Source organism: Sander lucioperca, chromosome 8 (assembly GCF_008315115.2).
Source record: "Sander lucioperca isolate FBNREF2018 chromosome 8, SLUC_FBN_1.2, whole genome shotgun sequence".
NCBI lineage: Eukaryota > Metazoa > Chordata > Actinopteri > Perciformes > Percidae > Sander > Sander lucioperca.
Window position 1 is genome coordinate 14298215 of NC_050180.1, and position 25875 is coordinate 14324089.

Consider the following 25875-nt stretch of genomic DNA (forward strand, 5'->3'; position numbering starts at 1 on the left):
AAGTCTTTCACAAACCGAGGGAAAACACTGGAGTTATCGGTCTGAGTAGAGCTGGGCAATATGTCGATATTATATCGATTATCGCGATATGAGACTAGATATCGACTTAGATTTTGGATATCGTAATATGACATAAGTTTAGTCTTTTCCTGGTTTTAAAGGCTGCATTACAGTAAAGTGATGTCATTTTCTGAACTTACCAGACTGTTGTAGCTGTTCTATTATTTGCCTTTTACCCACTTGGTCATTATATCTAGATTACTGATGATTATTTATCTAAAATCTCATTGTATAAATATTTTGTGAAAGCACAAGTTGAAGTCTTGACACAAAACAAGACCACATAATTGATCCATTAATCCAGAAAATAATCGACAGATTAATCGACTAATAACCATTAGTCGTAGCTATAGGGGTTAAAGTAATCCATTCTCCAATTAAAATTGATCTTTGTTTAAATGATCTCATATTGATTCATCAAATCCAGAAATTGATCTTTTAATATCTGCCTTTTCCCAATGAATGTATAAGTAAAAAGTACTTCAGACATACTTTTTGGGTGTCAGTTCTTAAAGTGCTTATATTATAACATGCACAAAAAAGATATATAACACAATAAAGGAAAGGGGGGGGAAAAGCCAAAAAGCATAGTGAGTAGGGCTGTGCTCGATTGAAGAAATTCTTAGTTGACTAACACTCATTCAATTGTATCGACTAATCGATTAGTTGATTTAATCGACAGATCTGTAAATCTGAGTTTCTCCGTAAAGAGTCATGCAAAAGCACCACTTTAATTCTTGTGTTTACCAGAGATGTGCTCGTACATTTCTTGGAAATAAGTCATTCAGCATGAAAAAAGCATAAAACATGACTAATCGACTAAAGAAATCTTAGTTGACTAAGACCAAAACGACCGATTAGTCGACTAATCGACTAAGAGGGAGCAGCCCTAAATATGAGCACTTTAATGTAAACATTAACCTGGTGCATTATACAAATAGTTGAGGGTTGCTTCTTGCTTGTACAATTTACAGCAGAAGTTCTCTGAGAATCTCTTTTTTTGTATGTTATGAAATGTCCCTAATCTGTTGATAATTGAATCGGAAATGTAATCGAATCGGGACCCAGAATAATCAGCATTTTAACCCTTGTGTTGTCTTCCCGGCGACCGTGCAACTTTTTGATTTTCTGGGGCTAAATTTAATTTGCTTCTTTCCGACACTTTTGTCGTTTTTTTTGGTCACTTTTGTTTTTTTTTTATCACTTTTGTCGTTTTTTTTTTTGCTCACTTGTCGTTTTTTTGGTCACTTTTGTTGTTTTTTTTTTTTTATCACTTTTGTCGTTTTTTTTTGCTCACTTGTCGTTTTTTTGGTCACTTTTGTTGTTTTTTTTTATCACTTTTGTCGTTTTTTTTGCTCACTTGTCGTTTTTTTGGTCACTTTTGGGTTTTTTTGGTCACTTTTGTCGGTTTTTTGGTCACTTTTGTTTTTTTATCACTTTTGTCGTTTTTTTTGCTCACTTTTGTTGTTTTTTTCCAAGTTTTTGAAGCTTTTTTTCAACATTCTTTTATCATTTGTTTTCTTCAAATGCTAGAAAATTGAATAAAACACCCAAATTCAATGAAAGTAGTGAACTGATCATTTATTTTACTTGTGAAGAGCATTGTAGGGAACCCTCCACGTTATTTTATTTTTTTGACAATTTGGTTGAAAGAAACCCAAATTTCTAATATAGAAACTTTTTGAAAACGGGTCAGATTGAACCCGAGAACAACGGGGGTTACATATGTGTCCAGCCAGGGTTCTTGTAGGACAGGAGGAGCACATTTTAAAGCCATATGCTTTGAGTCGGTCACACACAAACACACTTGGTCTCAGTCTTACCCGTTGCGTCGGACAGATTGTCCGTGATTTACAGTTTGCAGAGGAAGAGAGCGGCTCTTTATCAGCCGACCCGCTGCTCTCTGTGTGGAGAGCTGCTGCAGCCACGGCTTCTTTTTAAAAAGACTGCACTGAAGCAGCAATTGTGGTTTGGTTTTTTTTTTATATCCTGAAAGTCAGACACTGGGATTAACCGGAGGGAAATCCAACCAAATGACAACACCGCAGGCAGGAAAGACATCACTTTAAAAGCCCAACGTCCTGAATTAAACCCATGTAGTGGCAGATACAGACCTATATATATATATATATATATAGGTCATCCTGAACCGTGTTTTGGAAAGCAGCGTTGTGATCCGTGCTCTGTGTGTGTGTGGCCCCTGGATTTATGCAAGTGTGTGTGTGTGGCCCTGTGGAAAACAGGATCCGCCCTGTAGTTGCGTGTCCATATCAGTGTCTTCCCTGGCTTTGTGGAAGACGTAGGTGAGCGTATTTGGTGTGGGGTTTAGGTGTCCTTCCTCAAGTAAATGTTAGGTTTTTCAAAAAAAAAAAAAAAATCAACCCCGAATCATTTTATGTCTCTTTGTGGGATTTTGTCTCTTGTCTCTCTGTGTTTTTGCGTGTCTTTGTAGCCGGTTTGTGTCTCTTTTTCACATCACTGTGGACCGTTATTATCACCATATCTGTGTCTAAAATGTTGGAAAAAGCTAGAGCAGATAATAAATATATATAACACTCAAAAAGCGTAAAGACAAAACCCTGCTAAAGAAGTCCAACCACAGTCATTAGATCTGAGGAAAGTCTTTTAGTTACCGGTACATTAATTCGGCTTAGGGTGCAGCCTCAAAACGGTTCGGGTGCTGCACCGAAACCTTATATTGGCAGGTGAAAACCCTGCATATTCGTGCACATGCATCAGTTGACTATGCATGAACAAGACTTAGCCCCGTGCTTGTATTTTTAGCGCGTTGACCTCGGACAAAAGCATGTCTGTGACCCACGTGAGCATGTTGTGTACATCGGTCTTGCTGTCAGATTGATCCTGCCCGTTGTGTAACTGTGTCCCGAGGCACAAAAACAAGAGGACGGTGGGGGGAGGGGGGGACGAAATACAAAGATGTTTAGGACCGAGAAGACAAGAATGAGGATCAGAGGGAGGGAGAGAGAGGGAGAAAGGGAGAGAGAATTTAAAATGGGATGAGTGAGGGAGCAGGAGAGGTCAGGGGCACAGTAGAAGGAAGCAGTCCATTAGTTTGACTCACACTTTAAGAGACATCCTGTGCCTTCGGGCCACGCTCTTTTTTTTTTTTTTTTTTTCTAGTTCATCCTCGGAAGAAAAGTTGTGCGTGTGCCTGTGTTTCTCACAGTAGCGGACGTAACGCAGCACTGCGCTTAAAGAAATGGACGGCAAAAAAGATGTTTGCTTTTGTTTTCCCTCGCAGCTCCAAAACTGCACTGCAGTTAATAGTTGGTGACAACAGCAAATGCTAATTTCAGTGCATCAGACCCAAACTGCACAGTATCCCAGGTTTGGCTAAAGTTACCACGTCATGGTTGAAACATCAGTCTACACAATGATAAAGGGACAGTTCACCCCAAAATCAAAAATCCCAAAAAATGTTCTCCCTCTTAGCTGTAGTTATTTATGAGTCTGGGTTGTTTTGGCGTGAGTTGCCCTGTGTTGGAGATATCGGCCGTAGAGATGCTTGTCTTCTCTTCAGTATTCGGGCGAGTTGGAAAACTTTCTACTTGCTCAAAGTCAATTTTTACTGGCCCCTATGCAAACAAATTTTTGTCGAAGAAAACAGACGTTAAAAGAAAACATCGTAAGCGTCAAGAAGCGCCGAAAATGGAGGGAGGGGAGAGAGGAGGGAGAAGGGAGAGGAGAGAGGAGGGAGAGAGGGGAGAGGAGGGAGAGAGGAGAGAGGGAGAGAGGAGGGAGGGGAGAAGAGGAGAAGAAGGAGAGAGGGAAGAAGAGGGAGAGAGGAGGGGAGAGGAAGAAGTCTGGTGGAACAGGTCTCGGATACATATGCCGGCTCTTTGCCGGTATCACGTTTAGCTGTCCGACAGATGAAATTATCAACGGCAAAGATTTTCGTTAAAAAATATGCCAAATAAACAAATTAATAGCATAACATAATATCTCTATTTTACCTTTTTTAAAATAGTTTTGATGCTACACTAATAGGGAGAATGATGCCTCTCTCATTCCCTCTCTGTCTCTTTCCAGAAATCATGGTTGTGAGCAGTACCGTTTAGGAACTACAGGGCTGTCCTCTGCTAAAGACGTTGTTAGTCAACTAACACTAATACACTAATCGATTAGATGATTTAAAGCGACAGATCTGTACGCTTTTTAAAGGTTCTTAAAATTAGAAAAGTGCAATCAAATTGCAGTCCATTTACCATCTGTAAAACTGAGTTTCTCTTACAAAGAATCATGCAAAAGCACCACTTTAAATATTGTGTTTACCAGAGATAAGCTTCTTAAAGGTCCCATGGCATGAACATTTCACTTTATGAGGTTTTTTAACATTAATATGAGTTCCCCCAGCCTGCCTATGGTCCCCCAGTGGCTAGAAATGGTGATATGTGTAAACCGAGCCCTGGGTATCCTGCTCTGACTTTGAGAAAATGATTCAGATACAGTATTAGCGGACCACTAAGGTCTATATAAAAGAGACTTCAGATACAGTATTAGAGGACCACTAAGGCCTATATAAAAGAGACTTCAGATACAGTATTAGGGGACCACTAAGGCCTATATAAAAGAGACTTCAGATACAGTATTAGGGGACCACTAAGGCCTATATAAAAGAGACTTCAGATACAGTATTAGGGGACCACTAAGGTCTATATAAAAGAGACTTCAGATACAGTATTAGGGGACCACTAAGGCCTATATAAAGAGACTTCAGATACAGTATTAGGGGACCACTAAGGCCTATATAAAAGCATCCAAAAAGCAGCATGTCGTAAGACCTTTAAGTTCTTGTTCTTGATACGTTTCTTGGAAATATGTCATCCAGCGTGAATAAGCATAAAACAAATAACTAACAGAGTAAAGAAATCTAATCTCAAAACGACTGATTAGTTGACTAGGGGACAGCCCTAAACAAACTATTTTCTTTTTGTCATAGTTCCTACATGAAACTTGCTGTTGAGTTTTTCAAATGTATTCATTTGGCGCTTTAAACGCCACAAGCCATGTGCCGTCTATGTCCATTATATTGGAGACGAAGCAGACATCTCCACGTTAGAGGAAATATATGTATTTTTGATTTTGACAGTCACGGGCCATTGAGAGGTTAACCAGCGAACGATAGACTGTCATCTCATCTGCAACAGAGCCAAAAAACGGGAGTTAATATTAGCTGAATGGATCAGCGGCCTTCCTGCCTTGAACATTCGGACTCACTGTGGATTTAAAAGTGGATATTGTCCTCTAACATTTATCTGCTGCAGAGCTGATCTGCTCCACTGTGAATCAAACAAACTACCCTCCCATTTGCATACCTCACGGCGTAGGAGGACACCCGGGGGTGCTGTACAAAGCCTGGATGTCATTATAACTCTCGGCCCAAGTAGACGTGTGTTAACCCTTGTGTTGTCCTCGGATCAAATTTGACCCGTTTTCAAAGTTTTTTTTAATATCAGAAATATGGGTTTATTGACAACCAAAATGCCCCAAAATAACTTGGATGCATGTATGTACGTTGTATGGAACCCAGACAACATATACATCCATGTTCTTCACAGGTAAGATTAATGATTACTTCCATTGAATTTTGGTTGTTTTATTTAATTTCATGGCATTTGAATTTTTTCCCGACCAAACGTTGACATAAACCAGTCTGTGAGTCACTCAACATCTCTGATCTTAACTATTGTATTAGTCAAAATAATTCATAATATCTGCTTTTTTTTCAAACTCAAAAATTAGGTATAATGTAATTTTATTAGGTTTATCGACCATGAATAATAAAAAAAAAGTTGAAAAGTGGGACAAAAACGTTTAAAAAAGCGCTGAAAAAGTTCCCAAAATTTATTTTTCAATTTTGACCCGTAATGACAAGTTCATGGACGACGGTGAAGACAACACAAGGAATGATGTGTGTATGTGGTGTCAGTTCTTGCAACCGCGCGGCCCAGTGTGTCCCTGTTCCAGGAGGTGACGGGGGGGGGGAATATAAGCCCGAGGCCTAGCTCCATCTCCCGTGCACGTGTCCCGTTCACCTCGTGGAGTGAACCGACATCACCCTGTAATCCACGGGGAATGAAATACCTTCTACTGTTTTCACCCGCTTGCCTTTTTGTCAGCCTGCTGTGGAGGAAATTATAGTAACGATGAGGAATGTTTGCAAGTGTGTGTGTCTCCCTCATCCTTCTCCTTTCCCTCAGCAAGAGAAGAGGGTTTCCTTTTCCCAAGTTGCAACCTGCCAGTTTAGTTAATTATTTATTTTAAAGTGCCCATATTATGAAAAAAAATCACTTTTGGGTTAACCCTAACCCAGTACAGGAGCTATAGGCTGTAGCCACACTGCTATGGTTTAAAGGTGCCCTGCCACACAAAAATTATTAATAAATAATAAAATTATTTTTGGGCTTTTCTGCCTTTTACGTTTTGACAGGACAGCTAGGTGAGAAGGGAGAGAGAGGGGAAAGACATGCAGGAAATTTGTCACAGGTCGAATTTGAACCCTGGACCTCTGTGCCGAGGCATAAACCTCTCAGTATATGTGCGCCTGCTCTACCCACTGAGCCAACCCGGCCACCGTATGCAAATGTTTTAACAGCGGTGATGTTGTGTATTGTTTAGGGTCCTCGCCACCACGAGACAAATCAGCATTGCAAATTGAACATGTAGCTGGACTTGAATGGCCTTCTTTTGACTGAAAGTACTGCCAAACAACAACTGTCAAATTCTAAGGTTCAGCAGAAACCAAACCCCGTCAAAAAGCCCAATATTTGGCCGAATCCTAATCCTGGATTCGGTGCATCCCTGGTGATAAGCGAGGCTAGCTAATGCTGAGCATGAATGAATTTATCCAAAGGTATTCTCCATATAACCCACCCAGGCCATGGCTCCAGCAGACCCACGGGCTGTGGGTCAGCAGGTTTAACACTGCTGTGTTTACATTGTCAAATCTAGGTGTGTTTTATAAAGGGCAGCCTGCCCAGCACTGCACTTAATGACAGTTGTGTTCACTGCAGAGGCTCTTTTCCTAGAAAAGATATATTACACTGGGGGGCAATTTGATTAACGGCGTCTGCCAAGTGGTGGGATTCTCTGTGCTGATTGTCCCTTTTTAGTGGTTGAGATTTCTGCTTGGCAGGGATGTTCCCTCTCTAACAAGTTCTCTTTAGCTCCATCTTAATAACTCTATTTTAATTGGGCGTCTTAAAGGGTAACTACCGTTTTTTTTCAACCTGGACCCTATTTTCCTATGTCTTTGTGTCTAAGTGACTGATGGGAACAACCATCAGCAGCTTGTATTTACCTTCACAAAAGTGCTCGTTTTGCTGCTGACAGACTCAGATTATTATTCTAAGTGTCTGACAACATTATGGAAATGATTTCAAAGGAGGTCGATCTTTCTGTTAAAGGGTAAGATCCTTTTTTTTAAACATAAAAACATTATGGTAATTTTAGCATCGTAAAACACACTTCATTCAAAGTCGACAGAAACAAAATAAAACTATGAAAAGACATTTTGGGTCGTCTTTCCACTTTTCCAACCATCGCAACTCTAGTTTTGGTTGAAATAAACATATAGTTTACTGATTTACATGTGAAAATACGTTGGCTCTACACACGCTAAAAGTATTGCTTTTTTAAATGGAGTCTGGTGGGTTTAGCGCTAGCGACTTCAGAGCTGTTTCTGGTTAAACAGAAAGGTCTCAAAGACGTTTTAAAGGTCTATCTCTGTAGGGATCCTTTCCATAATGTTGTCAGACACTTAGAATATTAATCTGAGTCTGTCAGCGGCAAAACGAGCACTTTTGTGAAGGTAAATACAAGCTGGACAATTGTCCTATTAACTTACATTGTAGCTTGTTTCTCCGCTGCCGACTGCAGTGATCTCTCTTAATACTGGACCAATGTCAAAGATTGTTGTTCCCATCAGTCACTTAGACACAAAGACATAGGAAAATAGGGTTGAAAAAAAACGGTAGTTACCATTTAATTCGTTACTGAACAGTATACCAATTAAGACATGCACATTTTTAAAGTTATAATACGTCAACAATGTGGCTGTGACTGAATGGGGTTTGCGGCCTCCGGGGAATACACTCGTGGTGGAGTTGTCTCCGGGGCCTTTGTCCGCCTGCACCATGCGTATAATTGTGTGCAAGCAGCTTGTGTTAGATGATCTTGGTCTCTCTGTTGGGGTTTGGAGAAGAAAATCTGCTGAGAGTCTGCTTCCTGCACGCACAATTACACATACATGATATAGCAGCGAGATCTCACACTCAACCACTAAAATATTTATCCACCCTCATCAAGCTGGGGAAAACACCCCCCAGCAGCCCTCTTATGTGCAGCTGTAAGTAAAAACGGCTTCATCTGGCTTCTTGTTGAGCCACTCAGAAGAACAAGCCCTGTTCAAGTCACACAATAGCTACCTGCTGAAGTACACTCTCAGGTTGTTTACATTTTTGCTTGTTGTGGCTTGTTTGTGGATTGGAATTCTGCCACATTAAGTTACACTTACGTGGAATTTGCCTTGGTATTTGGTGCATACATAAACAACCATCCATATTGCATCTCAGCATTTTCTTCTTTTTTTTTCACTTTGTGGGTATTTTTCGGCCTTTATTTCCATAGGACAGGTGAAGACATGAAAGGAGAGAGAGAGAGAGATGACATGCAGCAAAGGGCCGTAGGTCGGAGTCGAACCCGCGGCCGCTGCGTCAAGGAGTAAACCTCTATATATGGGCACCTGCTCTACCAATTGAGCTAACCTGGCACGGAAGACTTTTTTTTTAATAAAAAAGGAGAAGCAATTGCCCCCGTACATTTTGTTTGTCTTTGTGGGTTTTTGTGTCTCTTTGTAGTCGTGTTGTCTCTTTGTAGTCATGTTGTCTGTTTGTAGTCGTGTTGTGTCTCTTTGTAGTCGTGTTGAGTCTTTGTAGTCGTGTTGTGTGTCTTTGTAGTCGTGTTGTCTCCTTGTAGTCGTGTTGTGTCTCTTTGTAGTCGTGTTGAGTCTCCTTGTAGTCGTGTTGTGTCTCTTTGTAGTCGTGTTGTGTCTCTTTGTAGTCGTGTTGTGTCTCCTTGTAGTCGTGTTGTGTCTCTTTGTAGTCATGTTGTGTCTTCTTGTAGTCGTATTGTGTCTCTTTGGAGTCGTGTTGTGTCTCCTTGTAGTCATATGTTGTGTCTCTTTGTAGTCATGTTGTGTCTCTTTGTAGTCATGTTGTGTCTCTTTGTAGTCATGTTGTGTCTTCTTGTAGTCGTATTGTGTCTCTTTGGAGTCGTGTTGTGTCTCCTTGTAGTCATATGTTGTGTCTCTTTGTAGTCATGTTGTGTCTCTTTGTAGTCGTGTTGTGTCTCTTTGTAGTCATGTTGTGTCTTCTTGTAGTCGTATTGTGTCTCTTTGGAGTCGTGTTGTGTCTCCTTGTAGTCATATGTTGTGTCTCTTTGTAGTCATGTTGTGTCTCTTTGTAGTCGTGGTGTCTCTTTGTAGTCGTATTGTGTCTCTTTGTAGTCGTGTTGTGTCTCTTTGTAGTCGTGTTGTGTCTCTTTGTAGTCGTGTTGTGTCTCTTTGTAGTCGTGTTGTGTCTCTTTGTAGTTGTGTCTCTTTGTAGTCGTGTTGTGTCTCTTTGTAGTCATATTGTGTCTCTTTGTAGTCGTGTTGTGTCTCTTTGTAGTCATGTTGTGTCTCTTTGTAGTCATATTGTGTCTCTTTGTAGTCATATTGTCTCTTTGTAGTCGTGTTGTGTCTCTTTGTAGTCGTGTTGTGTCTCTTTGTAGTCATATTGTCTCTTTGTAGTCATGTTGTCTCTTTGTAGTCATGTTGTGTCTCTTTGTAGTCATGTTGTGTCTCTTTTTGGTCATTTCTGTTTTCTGGTTGTTTTGGGTCTCTGTGGTCATTTGGCGTCTCTTTGTAGTCATATTGTGTCTCCTTGTAGTCGTATTGTGTCCCTTTGCGGTAGTTTTGAGTCTCTTTTTCACATCGTGTAGGACCGTTAGTATCTCAATATCTGTGTCTAAAATGTTGGAAAAGCTAGAACAGATAATAATAAATAAATAAATAAATAACACTCAAAAAGCTTAAAGACAAAACTTGCTAAAAAAGTCCAACTACAATCATTAGAGCTGAGAAAAGTCTTCTAGTTACATTCATTCGGCTTAGGTGCTGCCCAAAATATATAATGGCGGGAAAACCCTGGCATCTTCCAGATAGACGTGCTTGATATCGTATGTTTTGAAGTGAGTGGTTGACCGAGACAAATTGTCCCATTGGCCAACGTCAAGTGGAAGTTATGGCTGCGCAATGTGAGATGTCGTCCACTGAAACGATGTACATCTGGTCTTAAGCTGAGTAACTATCTGCAGCTTCTCCACCAAACACACAGTCCCTAAGATATTTATAGAAATGGCCAGACACTGGTTCATTTTGAATCAAGTATAGATGTGTTTTTCACCTCCTCAGACTGTTGCGTATGCGCGACCGGCAGCATTGCAGGAAGAGCAGCGTAATCAGAGCTGTTACCCAGGGACCTCTTCTTGCTTTCTTCATTTCCACTTCATGTTCACATAGAGGCAACAAAAAGCATATGTGGCACGACACCTGACCTTTTTAATAATGGAGTCATGCTCTCCAGATGATGCGGAGGAAGAGGCCTCCGCATCAGCTAGGTATTTCAGTTATCTGTGCAACAGCAGCTTCTTCCAGCACACGGACCCACAGAGCCTCGTCACAGATAACGCGACTGCAATTTTGTTGTGAAACTTCTCTGAAGTTTCTTCTAGATCTGGGCTGTTGGAGCACATTACAAGTGATAGCATGCTCTGTCTTCTTAGGGAAACTGAACTTAGTGTCTACAGTTGGGTGCAAAAGCTTAGCAGCCCCCGGTTATTTCCCATCAGAAAGAGAAAGAGACTCTTGAGTTTTTAATCTCAGAGGGGCTTTAAGTCAGGATCACAGTTTGCGGTCACAGCCGGTTTCTGTTAACTACCAAGGTGATGCAGTATCTTTATTTTAATTGACCCCGTGTGTGTCTGAGTGCTCTCCCACAGAGATGTGTGTGTATAACTGTAGGTTCATGACACACAAGGTGCATCCCATAGCCCTTAAATTGCCTCCTCGACTCCTCCACTTGCCTCCCTTCCTCGCGTCTTAGTCCCTCCAACCGAGGAGGCCCGAGGAAATCATCGGAGGAGAGAGGCAACGAAGAAAGACGTCCTTTCCTCTAAAGCGTCACATGAATTCGTCAGCTATTTGGGCGGAGTTAGCAACTCCTTCAGCTGCACGGCTTCCTGCTCTCGTGTATCCTCGCCTATAGCTCCTCAGAGATCCCTCCTCGATGCTCGCTCCTCTGGGCAGAAATAAGAGCTTTGAGACGGCCTTCACCGAGGAGGGACAGAACAACTTCTGGTTCAGTCGAGGACAGAGGAGTTGAGGAGCTATCAAATAAAGGGCCATGAGATAGCCTGACAAGCCAGCCCCACATCAAGATGTTGGGTCTGGGAACTCACCATTGGCTGGGCTCAATCCGAGGGGCGGGATAAACGGTTGTCTTTCAAATTCTCTCTGCACGCAATAGGATAGAGCTACAACCAACCACAGCGACGCTAGTTGAAAGGTTAAACTTTTGCCGTATCCCGTCGGCAAAACTCAGAACACATCTTCCTTTTTTAAGAATGACTTCAGTGCCGTTCTTTGTTCTTTTCTCAAAGAAAAGCTGAACTCCAAGTCTTCCAGAGTCGCGGCCAAAGCCGATTCCAAAGACCGCTGTTCGCCAGCAGCAGCAGCCATAAGCCCCGCCCACCAACTCTATACACGATGTGATTGGCCCGGCCAGAGTTTGGTTTTTCCAGCTCGCAAGCCAACGGAGAGTTGCTAGACGGAACCTGGCTGCAAATTACATTTGGTGTGCCGCTATGGTGGGTCTAGATTTCTAGGCTAGATCATGAGATGCAGCTACAGAAAAACATTTTAAAAGATGATGACGCTCTCTGTGAAGTCTGCTGCATAACTTTTTTTTAAGATTATTTTTTGGGGCTTTTCCCTTTTATTTTTGAAAGTGGATAGACATGAAAGGGGGAGAGAGATGGGGGATGACACGCAGTAAAGGGCAGCAGGTCGGATTCGAACCCTGCGCCGCTGCAAAGGACTCAGCCAACATGGGGCGCACGCTCTTACTGGGTGAGCTAGAGGCCGCCCCGTCTGCTGCATAACTTAAGACTTGCAGCAGCACAAATGTTTGTATGCTAGTTGACTTGGCTTTTATGGACAAATATGTCTGTTTTTTTTAGCGTCTGTGGGTTTTTGGTTTGTCTAAGTCGGGGTTAAAGTTGCAAAAAGTCACCGAAATTCTAGTGCTATTTTTTTCCCCCCTTCTTTCTCCTGTTTCTCCAGTTTATTTTCTTTGTCCCACTGTCGTTCATTTGTGGCCTTTTTCAATCTAAACGGATTTCCATGCTGCATGCCAAAGCACACAGTGTCACCTGGGTTACAGCCGGGGCCTCCTGGAAAAAACAACACCCACCATGCAACACACGGGGAAAAGACCTCTCCCTTTCCAACCCTGAGAAATAGCTTTGGGGAGTTTTATAGCCGCGGAATTCTAGAGGACATCGTTCATTCTGTCGACCCACACAGAGCGTCAGAAGTTACTCATTACGCTAACGCTGACCAACCTAATGAAAGGTGAAAGTGCTTGTTTTAGAGAGACACTTGGGCTTAATGCTGAGCATGTGCTCCCCATGACTGTCGGACCTCTTTGTTCAGTGACGGGAGGAGAGAAAAGAAAGATATGAGAAGAAAGGTTAAACTAAGAACCCCTAAAGATGGTTTGCAGATGTTGAGTCTTTGCAGTGATTTCATCTGTTTTTTGTTTTTTTTTGTACGGCACTAAACCAAAAAAAGAAGGCTAACCCTGTTTTTCAGCTTGTAGCTAAAGAACCTGGTGCATAAGTCAGGTCAAGTTGTTAGTTCATTTAAAGTGCATTATCACACTACCAGTTTCTCTATCTTTGTGGAAGACTTGGGCATATTTGGCAGGGGGTTTAGGGGTCTTTCCTTTAAAAAATGTGATGTTTTTCAGTAAACAAAATATGCAATTTGACATCATTTTGGACCGTTATCATTTCTTTGTCTTAAACTTTGGAAAAGCTTGAGCAGATAATAACATTCAAAAAGCTTAAAGACAAAACTTGCTAAAGAAGTCCGACTACAATCATTAGATCTGAGAAAAGTCTTTTGGTTAGTTTGATGCTTTTTTAAAAATGTTTTTAGCACTTTTTTGCCGCATTCATTCAGCCTAAGTGCTGCCCAAAACGGCTCGGGTGCTTAAAGCCCCTGACGCACCTTCCTCAAAAAAATATTACGTTTTTCAATTTCAAAATAGGCAATTTTCCTGTACATTTTGTGTCTCTTTGTGGACTGTTGTGTCTCTTTTTGGTCATTTTTGTGTCTTTATGGTAGTTTTGAGTCTCTTTTTCGCATCATTTTGGCCCGTCTAAAATGTTGGAAAAGCTAGAGCAGATAATAAATAAATAACACTCAAAAAACGTAAAGCTAAAGAAGCCCAACTACAATCATTAGATCTGAGAAAAGTCTTTTAGTTAGTCATTCGGCTTAGGGTGCTGCCCAAAACGGCTCGGGTGCTGCACCTAAACCTTAGAATGGCGAGGGAAACCCTGGATACTATCAGTTAAAAAGTTAAAAACAAAATGACTGAGTGACTGGCCGCCAGCGATGCACACCCATAAAAACTAGCATCCCTTACAAGAACAGAGCGTGTGCTGGTTTCTGTGATCTATTGAGATCTGACAGGTAGACAGGTGCTAGTCTCGATGCAAAACGCTGTGCTGTATGGAAGAGCGACTCCCTTGAAGTCTTCCCTGACATGTATATTATTAAAGGAGACCAGGGTCATTGTGATGTGCTGAGCAGAGTAAAGCAGCATTTACGCGGCAGCTTGCAGTAAGACAATGTGGTTTTCCAACCCGACTCACCGCAGCCACTCTTGCTCTGTTTCTCTGTCACCGAGCCCCAGACAGTTGCACTTACAATGGGGCTGGGACACAGAGCATGTGTCGCCCATCTGTCAGACAATATGTCAACACAGCCATAATACGCCGGCTAAATGTGGCTGCGGCCCGTTAAGGCCCTCCGCACCGATGCTCCTCCAAATATTCACAGCTTTCTAACCCTGATCTCCACTAAAGCTGCAACTACGGTTCATTTTAATTTGACCATCATTTTCTCGATTAAGCGATTGTTTGGTCCATCCGTGTCAGAAAATAGTGAAACATGTCTATCCCAGTTTATCACAGTCCAAGGTGATGTCTTTAAATGTCTTGTGTTGTCGGTCCAAAACCCAAAGTTTTTCAGTTTAATTTGATATAAAAACAGAAAAGAGCAGGAAACCTCCATTATTGAGAGGCTAAAAACAGCATTTTCTGTTTGTTTTTTTTAATGAAAAATAACATAGATTAGTTGATTATCAAAATAGTTGGCGATGATTTTTTTTCTTTTGTCAACCGACTAATCAATTTGTTGACTTATTGCTGCTTCTCTAACCTCCACATTATCTTACTTTGCCTGCATCTCTTTCACCTATCCTATCTCTTCTTTTGCCTTGCCATCCATTCATTTCTCTTGTTTTCTATCTTTTCGAATTAGTTCAATGTTTCAAACTAGTCTAGATAGAATAGATCTTCATTGTCATTGTTTTTCAACAACGAAACAGTTTAGCAGCTCTCAATATGACCGTTAAATCACAGAAACACAATGTGTATTTCGTGTTGTTATTGGTATTTAAAAATGAAAAATTCTGGCCTGGCAGGGGTTCCCGTCGGGTGAAAAGCTGCCTGTCCCCGCTGTGCTATGCATGCGCTGGCCAGCCGTCAAAAACCTCCCCACCTCTGCACCACACGCTGTGTCTCCTCTGCAGCCACCATTAATGATTTAAACCTGGTTGTAAGCTACAGCACAGCCACAGAATTTGAAATCAATAATTAAATAGGTGCAAGTCTGTCAAAAAATATGTGCGTGCCTATTCTGTGTGTGTATTTGACCTGCTATATATCTGTACAGCTCCATTATATAATCACAAATCACACTTAAGGACAGAAAGGACAGACTATTACTGCGTTACCAGCTCTCACAATCTGATGAATATATTTCTGTCTGTATATTTATGTGTTAAGCATGATTTTTGGTTGTGCAGAAGCTCCACGCAGAGCTCTCGCCGTAGCCTACGTAAGTAGCCTGAAGTTTATTGTTGTGTGTGTGTGTGTGTGTGTGTGTGTGTGTGTGGTAGAGAGAGGGAGAAGTGAGAGAGTAACGGCGATTAGCTTCGGAGCGAGTAGCGACTCCAGAGTCATAGTGAGAGAAACAAAGTGTCGCGCCAAGCGACATATTACATTTTTCGAGAGGTGCACGTCAGGCTACGGCGTAGGGTCCGGCGTAGGTCCGTGTCTCCGCGTACCTACAGTTTGTAGCCACGGCGTAGATTTAACGCATAAATTACGCTTAAGTCTCTCAAATGAAATTCACCCTGAATGCAGCCAGGCGTTGTACTAACCAATATGAAGCCTTGTTTGGGAGGCAGGCTGGCTAGAGTGTGATCAGCGTTCATCGCTGCTACACGGGACGTCCCGTCTCTAAAGAGCCCATTATGACCATTCAGAAGAAGAAGAAGAAAAAAAACAAACATGTTAAACACAAAAAACAATGAGAGACTGAATGAATGAAATAAATGAAAAGCATCTATTCTAGTTTTCACCCTAGGCCAACTTCACAATACATCAGACTCATCTGAATGCACACACAGGCACGGAGGACATGCTGCACATAGTGTGTGTGTGTGTGTGTGTGTATGTGTTTAACTATATTAGTGGGGTCCAAAAACCAGGAATACAGTATACTTGTGGGGCCAAAATGCTGGACCCCACAAGTTTAAAGGGCTGTTTGAGGGTTAAGACTTGGTTTTAGGATTAGGGTTAGAATTAGGTTATGGTTAGGGTGAGGGTAAGGGTTAAGGTTAGGCATTTAGTTGTGATGGTTAAGGTTAGGGTAAGGAGCTAGGGAATGCATTATGTCAATGACAGGTCCCCACAAAGATAGTGAAACGTGTGTGTGTGTGTGTGTGTGCGCCACGATGCAAACAGAATGATCTGCGGACACAATGACTGAAAAGTATTCCTTCATTCATATAGCGATAATGCAATTCCAAATGCGTTTACAACCAGACTTACACATCTTTAAATGACCCCTGCCAACAGCCCGTGAACAGGACTAACCCATTAGCAAGGTAGGAGAGCGTGTTGCTTTTCAATTAACAGCCACTAACTTTTAATGGGCTAGCACCTTGTTAGAGCCTGGAAGTTTTTTATAGGTGAGGAAGTAACTAACTGGCACACTAACGGACTAACAAAAACCTGAGGGCTAAGAATAGTCAACTGCTAGTCTCGTTATATTATAGAGCTCCAGTCACTCTTGACATAGTGATTTCTTCTTTCTAGTTTTTTGCCCCAATCCCAAATCCAGTGTTTACCCTGGAAGACTTAGGTGCACGTATTTGGTGGTCCTCCCTTTATGTTACGTTTTTCAACAAATATGCAATTTCACATTATTTGGGACCGCTATTATTACCATATCTGTGTCTAAAACGTTGGAAAAGCTAGAGCAGATAATACATAAATAACACTCCAAAAGTTTAAAGATACATCTTGCTAAAGAAGTCCACTGGGGAACTACAATCATTAGATCTGAGAAAAGTTATTCAGTTAGTTTTAATGCTCACAATCGATGTTACATTCATTCTGCTTAAGTGGTGGCCAAAGCGGCTTGGGGGCTGCGCCTAAAAGGCCTTTTATAATGGTAGGAAAACTCTTAACAGGCGCTAAGGACATGCACACGAGCAGCAGTAGCAGCGTGACTCGGTGTGAAAAACACAGAGCTATCATGGTCATTTCACCTCCGCCCACGCTGGAGTGCAGTCTGTGAAGAGCTAGTGGTGTTAAAACACTGCTTGTTTGTTCATTTTGTCTGGATGTGTTTGTGCTTACACAGCGAACAGTCTGCTAGAGATATGATAGATTCTGCGACTGGCTGTACACACACACACACACACACACACACACACACACACACACACACACACACACACACTCTCACACTCTCACACTCACTCTCACCCTCTCAAATATTTACCCTCTTCTCTTCCAATCGCTGGATTCACCTCCTGGCTGTTTGCCTCTGGGGCCGGATGAGCGGGAGGGATGAGAGGATGAGTTGAGATCAGGTGCACTGTTAGAGAATGATTCATTGATTGGGGGGGGGGGCAGCAAGGCATGATGACACAAGCTTGTGCTCTGGGCGACTGTGGTTAAGAACACCTGAAGTGTAACAACTGGTTTTTGCTTTTGGATCACCTGCCAGACAGTGTGGGAATGTAATGTATCCACCCAGAAGGGGAGTCTCAGCTAGGTAGCTACTAGAGCCTGACCGATAAAGGATTTTTAAGGCCGATATCGATACAAATATTTGGTGATTTAAAAATCCGATATTCTGATATATATCAGCCGATATATATTTAAAAAAAATCCAGAAATGCTTTGTCCAGTTCATTCGAAATACAGATCCGATACCCGATCTGGCAAACTTGCATAATGTAATGTAATGTAATGTAATGTAATGTAATGGACTATTCCGCTTCCAACCTGTAGGGGGACCGAAGCGGGAAAAGTTACATAGTGTTGCTTTAACAAAACATAAACAGATTTCCTTAACATTAGTTATTTGTAGTTATTTATGAGTCCTCACTAAAATAATATGATAATGCAGTTTAAAAATAAACTTGTTTTGTTTTATTGTCACAACAGAACATCAAAATATATTGAAGTTCTGATAAATAAAATGTATAAAAATACAAACATAAGATATGAAACTTAAAGTCCTTTTGAACAAAAACACAATAACACCAAAAAAAATCAAAGAGTGTTGACGACAGCGACGTTGTAGAGCGCCCTCTGGAGGACAAACTATGCAACGCCTTCCTTTATCTGCCATTATAAATGCAGATACCGATAGTTTGGAAAATGCCTAATATCGGCCGATATATATATATATATATATATATATATATATATATATATATATATATCTATCAGGCTCTACCAGAGAGTGTGTGAATGTATCCACCCAGAAGGGGAGTCTCAGCTAGGATTGGGCATTGGCATTAGTAATACCGACACTAGGCCTCGCTGTGTTTCTCAGTCCCTCCAGAAAAACGTGATTATGCGATCGCATACTTCAACGCATAATCAGCCGAAGTCCGCATATTTATGTGGGGGTCGCATTTTTTCAAATACGCCGCACTTTCGCCGCATAAATTGTCGATTTCCGCGCAAAATATGCGGGGCTTGCGTGAATTCATAATCCCCGTGTTTTTATTGCAAAAAAAGTCACATATCTTAGCAGAAAGTTGAAAAATGTTGCGTTTACTTCACACAAGAGCAGCCGTTTTCCCCTGTTGCCATGGGAACGTTATGAAGTGACGTAATTACGTAACGTGAACATCATCGAAAAGCTGCAAACCGCGCGATGAAGCCATGACGAAACCGCAGTTTTTGCAACTTCCCGCAATTTCATTGCATAAAATTGCATAAATATCCCGCATATTCCAACGTGCCGCATAATCAAGGATTTTTGCCCCCAAGAATCACAAAAAAACTGTTTTTCTGGAAGGATTGGTTTCAGTGAAAACAGTAGGGCTGAAACGATTCCTCGAATAACTCGAATAATTCGATTACAAAAAATCCTCGAAGCAAAATTCTTTGCCTCGAAGCTTCGTTAAATCAATGTAATTAAGGTTGTACGGCTCACTGTGTTTCTGCACGGAGGATTATTACTAGCGCACAACAGGTTGACGCTTCTGTGGACACAAGACCGTTTATATACTGTCTATGCACGAGACTGACGGCCCAGATTACAAATGAACGAAGACGAAAATAGCGAGGGGTCTAAGAGAAGAGACAGGCGAGAGAAAACGACAGAAAGTTTTGGATCATTTTAAGCTGCAAACATGCTGCTACATCATCTCAGTAGAAAACATCCAGTCTACTCATCCATTCCACGGAGCGAACCCGACACAAGGTAATAAACGTCTGCTGCTCTCGTCCATCGCGCTGTTTTACACAACTAGCCTACAGCATGCTACTCTGCTAATAGCGATGTTTCACCAACAAGCTAAAACGAAAGCTGTCAGTTTGTAGTCTAACTGTTTATTAGTTTGCTACTAATATTTAGAAACTTAGCTGCTGCCGGAGACAAACCGGCAAACTCCCCCCAGCATGGCCACTTAATATGCACGTGAATGACGTCATCATGCCGGTGATGTCTGCATTCTTTATTCTTTCTCCTCACTGTGTATTAGGCTTCTTAAAATGTGTCCCTCAGAACAGTGTAGTTGAATAGCCCTGCTGTAAGCTTTGCACCGTCACATTTACCCTCTGGTTAGTGAACAGCTCTTTTGCATATCCAGTGCAAAGAGCCAGAGGCAAGAAGGGGAAGTGGGTGAAAAATATTAACATTTGGGCCACCAAAAATGTACTTGGAATTTGGCAATAAAAAATGTAGCTTTCAACTTTTTTTTTTAGTACACATAGTACAAATAATAAATATTTACTATTGCTGTTTACTAAGTATTTCTTACTAAGTATTTCTTCACCGATTACTCGATTAATCGATGGAATAATCGGTAGAATACTCGATTACTAAAATAATCGATAGCTGCAGCCCTAGAAAACACTGCTATGTTTTACCCAGCTGTCACGTCTTCTCCCTTAAAAGCCGAACTGTTGCTATTCGTCACCCTGTAGGTGAAGCTTGTTTTCATTTGCTTATGTAAATGAAATGCAGAGCTGCAGCGGTTAGTTTCTGATATGACGACGCCCCGGAAAACTGAGTCGGCACGGCAGGAAAATACGTCTTTAAATAATCGGGGTGATTCAGAGCATTTCGTATCACAAGTGGACAGATGGATGCTGAATCTGTGCTATTTATAATTAGTGGGAAGAAAGAGTTGCACACCTGTGTGGTTCTCTTTTTTTTTTTTTTTTTTTTATCGCTCTCTCACAGCATGTGCAACAAACACAAGGCAGTGCGTTGAGCCGCGTTTTGTGAAATACCTTTCTCAAATCTGCAGGGAGCGTTTGCTACTAAAAACACACCTTGGATGGAGTATCACTCAAAAGTGACCGAGGGCGGAAGAGCAGCAGTGTGTTTTACTCTACGGGTTTCTTCAAGGTAGAGCTCGTTATTGGGGACAGCGATGAAATTTGGGCCGAGGTTTAGTGAGGAGAAAAGAGAGCTGAAATGTGCTGGAGTCAGTGGTGTCTTTACACACCGGTATTAACGGTGTGTAAAGACACACACACACACACACACACACACACACACACACACACACACACACACACACACAGAGATCACCGTGCCGCTCAGCAGTTTTCCCAGGCCTTTTTTATGAAAGCTGTGTGTGTGTGTGTGTGTGTGTGTGTGTGTGTGTGTGTGTGTTCACCTCTGCCAAAACATCTGACTAAGCAAAGCTCCCAGCTCAATGTACAGTGACGTATGTGACACACACTTAGAGTTTAGATTCTCTGCCCGAGCCACTATCCTCAGGCCGGGCCCTTGATCAAACACGGTTTTTTTTTACGTTTCTTCATTCGGATCCATTTGCGATCAATTCCATTCTGAATAAACGAACAGCGCAGCTTACATGCTTCGTCCTTGTTGCATTATTCATTAAGATAATTCTAAACAGATTTCTGTAGTTCAAACTAGAGCCGGACCGTTATTAACGACGCACACAACATTCAGTGGCGCGATGGCGGAGAGCACGGCGCTAGCGGCAGAAATGACCTGAAAACGGGATAAATTATGGACATCAAGTGGATAAATCTAGGATGTAAGAGTTTGGATTTATTGCTCAACAACTCCGAAAAAAGACACAGCTTCCAGGCTGGATAGAAAAACTCCTGAGAAGGCTACAAAGACACCAAAGACCCCCCCCCCGTGATGGCTAACTCCTTAGCTTTTAGCAGGAAAAATCGGTAAGAAGCTACGTTTTATAACAGTTGTGTAACTGCTATAAATCATCTTATGCTTTGTGTGTGGGCTTAATGGAATCATGAGACACTAAGCTTTCAGTTGGTGTGTCGCATGGCTGTATATTTTGAAGATTTAATGCTTTAAAGTTATAAAAACGTTCATGAGTGGAGGTTACAGTGACGCCACAGCCACAAAGTGTGCCGTCCACGGTACAGTGATCCTTGAGGCAAAATCATTTTTTATCCGATTACTCGATTAATCGATGAAATAATCGCTAGAATATTCGATTACAAAAAGAATCGTTAGCTGCAGCCCTAATCGTCTTATATTACGATATTACAATATCCAAAATCTGACATAAGCGGTGTCTTTTCCTGGTTTTAAAGGCTGCATTAGTAAATCAGTAAAGTGATGTCATTTTCTGAACTTACCAGACTGTTGTAACTGTTCTATTATTTACCTTTACCCACTTGGTCATTATGTCCACATTACTGATGATTTATCAATAATCTCATTGTGTAAATATGTTGGTAAAGCACCAATAGTCAACACCACAATATCGTTGTGGTATCGATATCGAGGTATTTGGTCAAAAATATCGTGATATTTGATTTTCTCCGTATCGCCCAGCCCTACCTCAAACAACTATTTTTTGTAATTGTAGTTGAACGTTGGTTATGGCGCCCCACGTATTATAAAACCGGGTTTAAATCGGGCTCGGGCTCATAATTACAGTTAATGTGCCGGGCCCGGCTCAGACACAACGTGCACGGGCTCTGGTAGGGTCGGGCTTGATATTTTTTGGGCCCGATCTAAGCTTTACACACACTCACACACTGGAATGTATCGTTACATCCCTACTGTAAAGCTAAAGTTTTTTCACTTGTCCGGTCGGGCAAGTGAAAAAAGGAATTGTACTTGCCCAAAGTCAGTTTTTACCGGCCCCTATACAAAAAAAGCGCAAAATAAAACATCCAAAAATATCAAACTTCGAAAAAAACTGCCAATTAACATCATTTTTTTTCCCGAAAGCATTGAGAATAACAAAGTACAAAAAAAGCATCAAACGTTGAAAGCTTCACAATCATCAAAAGTGTAAAATAATGTTGAGAAAAAACGTCTGGGACCAACTCAATTAATGATTGGCCCACGGCACATTCAAATCAAACCATTCAACAGGCCTTCTCCGACGGGTGCAGGGGAACCATAACGTCATTTATGACACGATGATGCCCAAACGGGCAAGTGGGTTGTTATAGTGGCGTTTTATTTGCCCCGTGCCACCGATCAAACGTTACTGTTAAACCCTGCGTGGGGCAATCTGGTGGAGCCCTGACCGGGGGTCGGGTAAACGTACAGTAACTGCTTTTTGACCTGAGAGAAAGGTTAAATAAACACTTTGCTTCTTTACAACTCTTCTGTTTGGTAAGCAAACAACATTCCTGAACACGCACACACACACACACACACACACACGCACGCACGCACACGCACACACACACACACACACACACACACGGCGAGTTAAACAATCACATGTAATCGACAATGTGAATACAGTCACATGTTAAGATAAGCTCTCACTCTAGACACACACACACACACACACACACACACACACACACACACTCTCTGTGCACACAATCTCCATATGGTTGCCCAGACGGACGGTATCATGGCGTTTTGTTGAGCTCTCGGTGACGCCTTGCTGCCATATGTGTGTGTGTGTGTGTGTGTGTTTGTGTAGTCTGATATGTGGAGCTTAAGCTTGTCCCCGGCCCTGCCCGTCGGTGTGCGATAGTGTGTATGATGAGCCAACATAAGTAATTGTATGTAAATAGCATCCGGCTATATTCTCATTTCTGGACAAATGTGTTGACGCCTCAGGCTCCAAACTTTCTGGGAAGGCCCACGCTCTCTCGCGTAGACTGTGACCTACAAGGTTCTGTGCGATTATGCACATTTAAAATACTGTTCAGAAACCCATTAGCACGCCCTCGCATTTACATGATCACACTTTGTGACATCACTTACCACAACTTATATAGAAACCTGCAGGGGAATACAATAATCTGTAGAATCTGCTTTTTTTTTCTCTCTCCGTCTGCCTCATTCTCTCCCTCTTTTTTACTACATTATGATAAATACCATGATAAATGATGAAATGATGATAATCAAGCTGAAGTGAAAGTTTTCTACCACTGTGGATTTATTTTTTCTTGAGGAAGGACGCCTAAACCCCCTCGACAAATACAAATACGCGCACCGATATCTTCCACAAAGCTCTGGAAAACACTGCAATATATGCAGTAAGGTGTCCCCGCGCTGTCTCTCTTTCAGCTAAGAGGTGCTTGGCCAAGAACACATTGAAGACCCCTGCTCTGATCAAATCATTCTTTGAAAGCCCCGGCTGGGAGTGTAAAAAATCAGCAGTATTTTGTGGCCGAATCACAGAGTGAATAAAGCCTGATCTGTTTACTACATTCCTCGCAGAGGGCTGAAAGAGGAATTAACATTCCTCTTGAGCTCTTCATATGGTTGTTGAGCTGCGTGTGCTGTCACCGTCCAAACGACTGCCCCCATCCCTCTGACTAATGCCTCTTTGACGCCACTGGCCAGGGTTGGGCTAGGGTTTAGGGTTGCACAATATTGACAAAATGTGATCATACAATATCGATTATGAATATTGCAATATATTGATATTAATTTCGATATTTTTAAACACGTGTGAAATTACAAAATTTACGGGAAACGCGACAACGATATTGAGTTGATATATCTTGCACCCCGACTAAGGTTGTCAAGCCTGTCTACATGGGTATATCCATAGAAATAAAATGGATAGAAAGGCTGTGGTCATTTGATGGGTACACAACAAAATGGCGAATGTTTTTAGTTGTCAAAGTGACAATACACGTCAGCGGGGCCGTAAACTGTGTCGTAGCTCGCTGGGAGGAGAGCCGCCCGACGCAGCTCGGGAGATGTTCTCGGAGTTGCAGGGAGTGAGGAGGGACAGTTAGACCCAGCGGCAGTGGGTTAGCGGACCGCTAACGTTAGACCCAGCGGCAGTGGGCCAACGGACCGCTAACGTTAGACCCAGCAGCAGTGGGTCAGCGGACCGCTAAGTTAGACCCAGCGGCAGTGGGTCAGCAGACCGCTAAGTTAGACCCAGTGGCACTGGGTCAGCGGACCGCGTTAGCAGTCCGCTGACCCACTGCCGCTGGGACTAACGTTAGTCCTAGTGGCACTGGGTCAACGGACCGCTAACGTTAGTCCCAGCGGCAGTGGGTCAGCGGACCGCTAACGTTAGACCCAGCGGCACTGGGTCAATGGACCGCTAACGTTAGACCAAGCGGCACTGGGTCAGCGGACCGCTAACGTTAGTCCCAGCGGCAGTGGGTCAGCGGACCACTAACGTTAGACCCAGCGGCAGTGGGTCAGCGGACCGCCAACGTTAGACCCAGCAGCAGTGGGTCAACGGACCGCTAACGTTAGACCCAGCGGCAGTGGGTCAGCGGACCACTAACGTTAGACCCAGCGACAGTGGGTCAGCGGACCGCTAACGTTAGACCCAGCGGCAGTGGGTCAACGGACCGCTAACATTAGACCCAGCGGCAGTGGGTCAGCGGACCGCTAACGTTAGACCCAGCGGCAGTGGGTCAACGGACCGCTAACGTTAGACCCAGCGGCAGTGGGTCAACGGACCACTTACGTTAGACCCAGTGGCACTGGGTCAATGGACCGCTAACGTTAGTCCCAGCGGCAGTGGGTCAGCGGACCGCTAACGTTAGTCCCAGCGGCAGTGGGTCAGCGGACCGCTAACGTTAGTCCCAGCGGCACTGGGTCAATGGACCGCTAATGTTAGACCCAGCGGCAGTGGGTCAGCGGACCGCTAACGTTAGACCCAGCGACAGTGGGTCAATGGACCACTAACGTTAGACCCAGCGGCACTGGGTCAACGGACCGCTAACGTTAGTCCCAGCGGCAGTGGGTCAGCGGACCGCTAACGTTAGACCCAGCGGCAGTGGGTCAATGGACCGCTAACGTTAGACCCAGCGGCAGTGGGTCAACGGACCGCTAACGTTAGACCCAGCGGCATTGGGTCAGCGGACCACTAATGTTGTTAGTGGTTTTGAAACTGTGACTTTTTCAAACCACGATAAACCTTGAAACCAGTAACACCACGCCTAGATCCAACCCACCTGGCTACCTGGGTCACGAAGCCGAGTAGATCGAGGAGGGTGACCCCATTCAAACACACAGTCAACCTGGGTATAACCCTGTTTGAGCTGTCGGTGTGAAAGTGGCATAAGTGTTGACGCCACGGGACGTCTACTTCTCTCTCTCACTCTGTAGCTACGGAGAGGACAGAAAGTGCTTGTGTTTGTGTGTAATCATGTGTGTGTAAGTCGGTGTCACCCTGTTTATGCAAGGCGTATGTGATCTCTTAGTTTATAACGGTCTGTTTGTGTGACCCCTTGGTGTGTATGTGGGCTAATCTTAGCTTTAGCGCTGGATTTAGCCAGCGATGAGGATTAAGTGACAAGCGCACGTTACGAGTGCTACTGGACAGAAGTAACCACAAACTACACACAGAGAAAGAGACCGCTGTAAGATGATATCTCGAAAGTACAACTTATTTAAGGCGTGCACAAACTCTGCTTCAGCATGTAAATGTAACCTTAACCCGGACATTTTAAAGT

At 42.8% G+C, this 25875-nt stretch overlaps 1 protein-coding gene and 1 long non-coding RNA gene across 20 annotated transcripts in view; both read left to right on the forward strand.

The window, feature by feature from the left end:
* caska (calcium/calmodulin-dependent serine protein kinase a) overlaps nt 1–25875 on the forward strand; it is a 214666-nt gene that overhangs the window by 6307 nt on the left and 182484 nt on the right. The gene's annotated exons all lie outside the window — the stretch shown is intronic.
* LOC116050850 lies at nt 1076–25443 on the forward strand. The gene is made up of 3 exons (XR_004105183.1): nt 1076–1087; nt 10486–10491; nt 25364–25443. It is a non-coding gene; the product is annotated as an uncharacterized LOC116050850 (long non-coding RNA).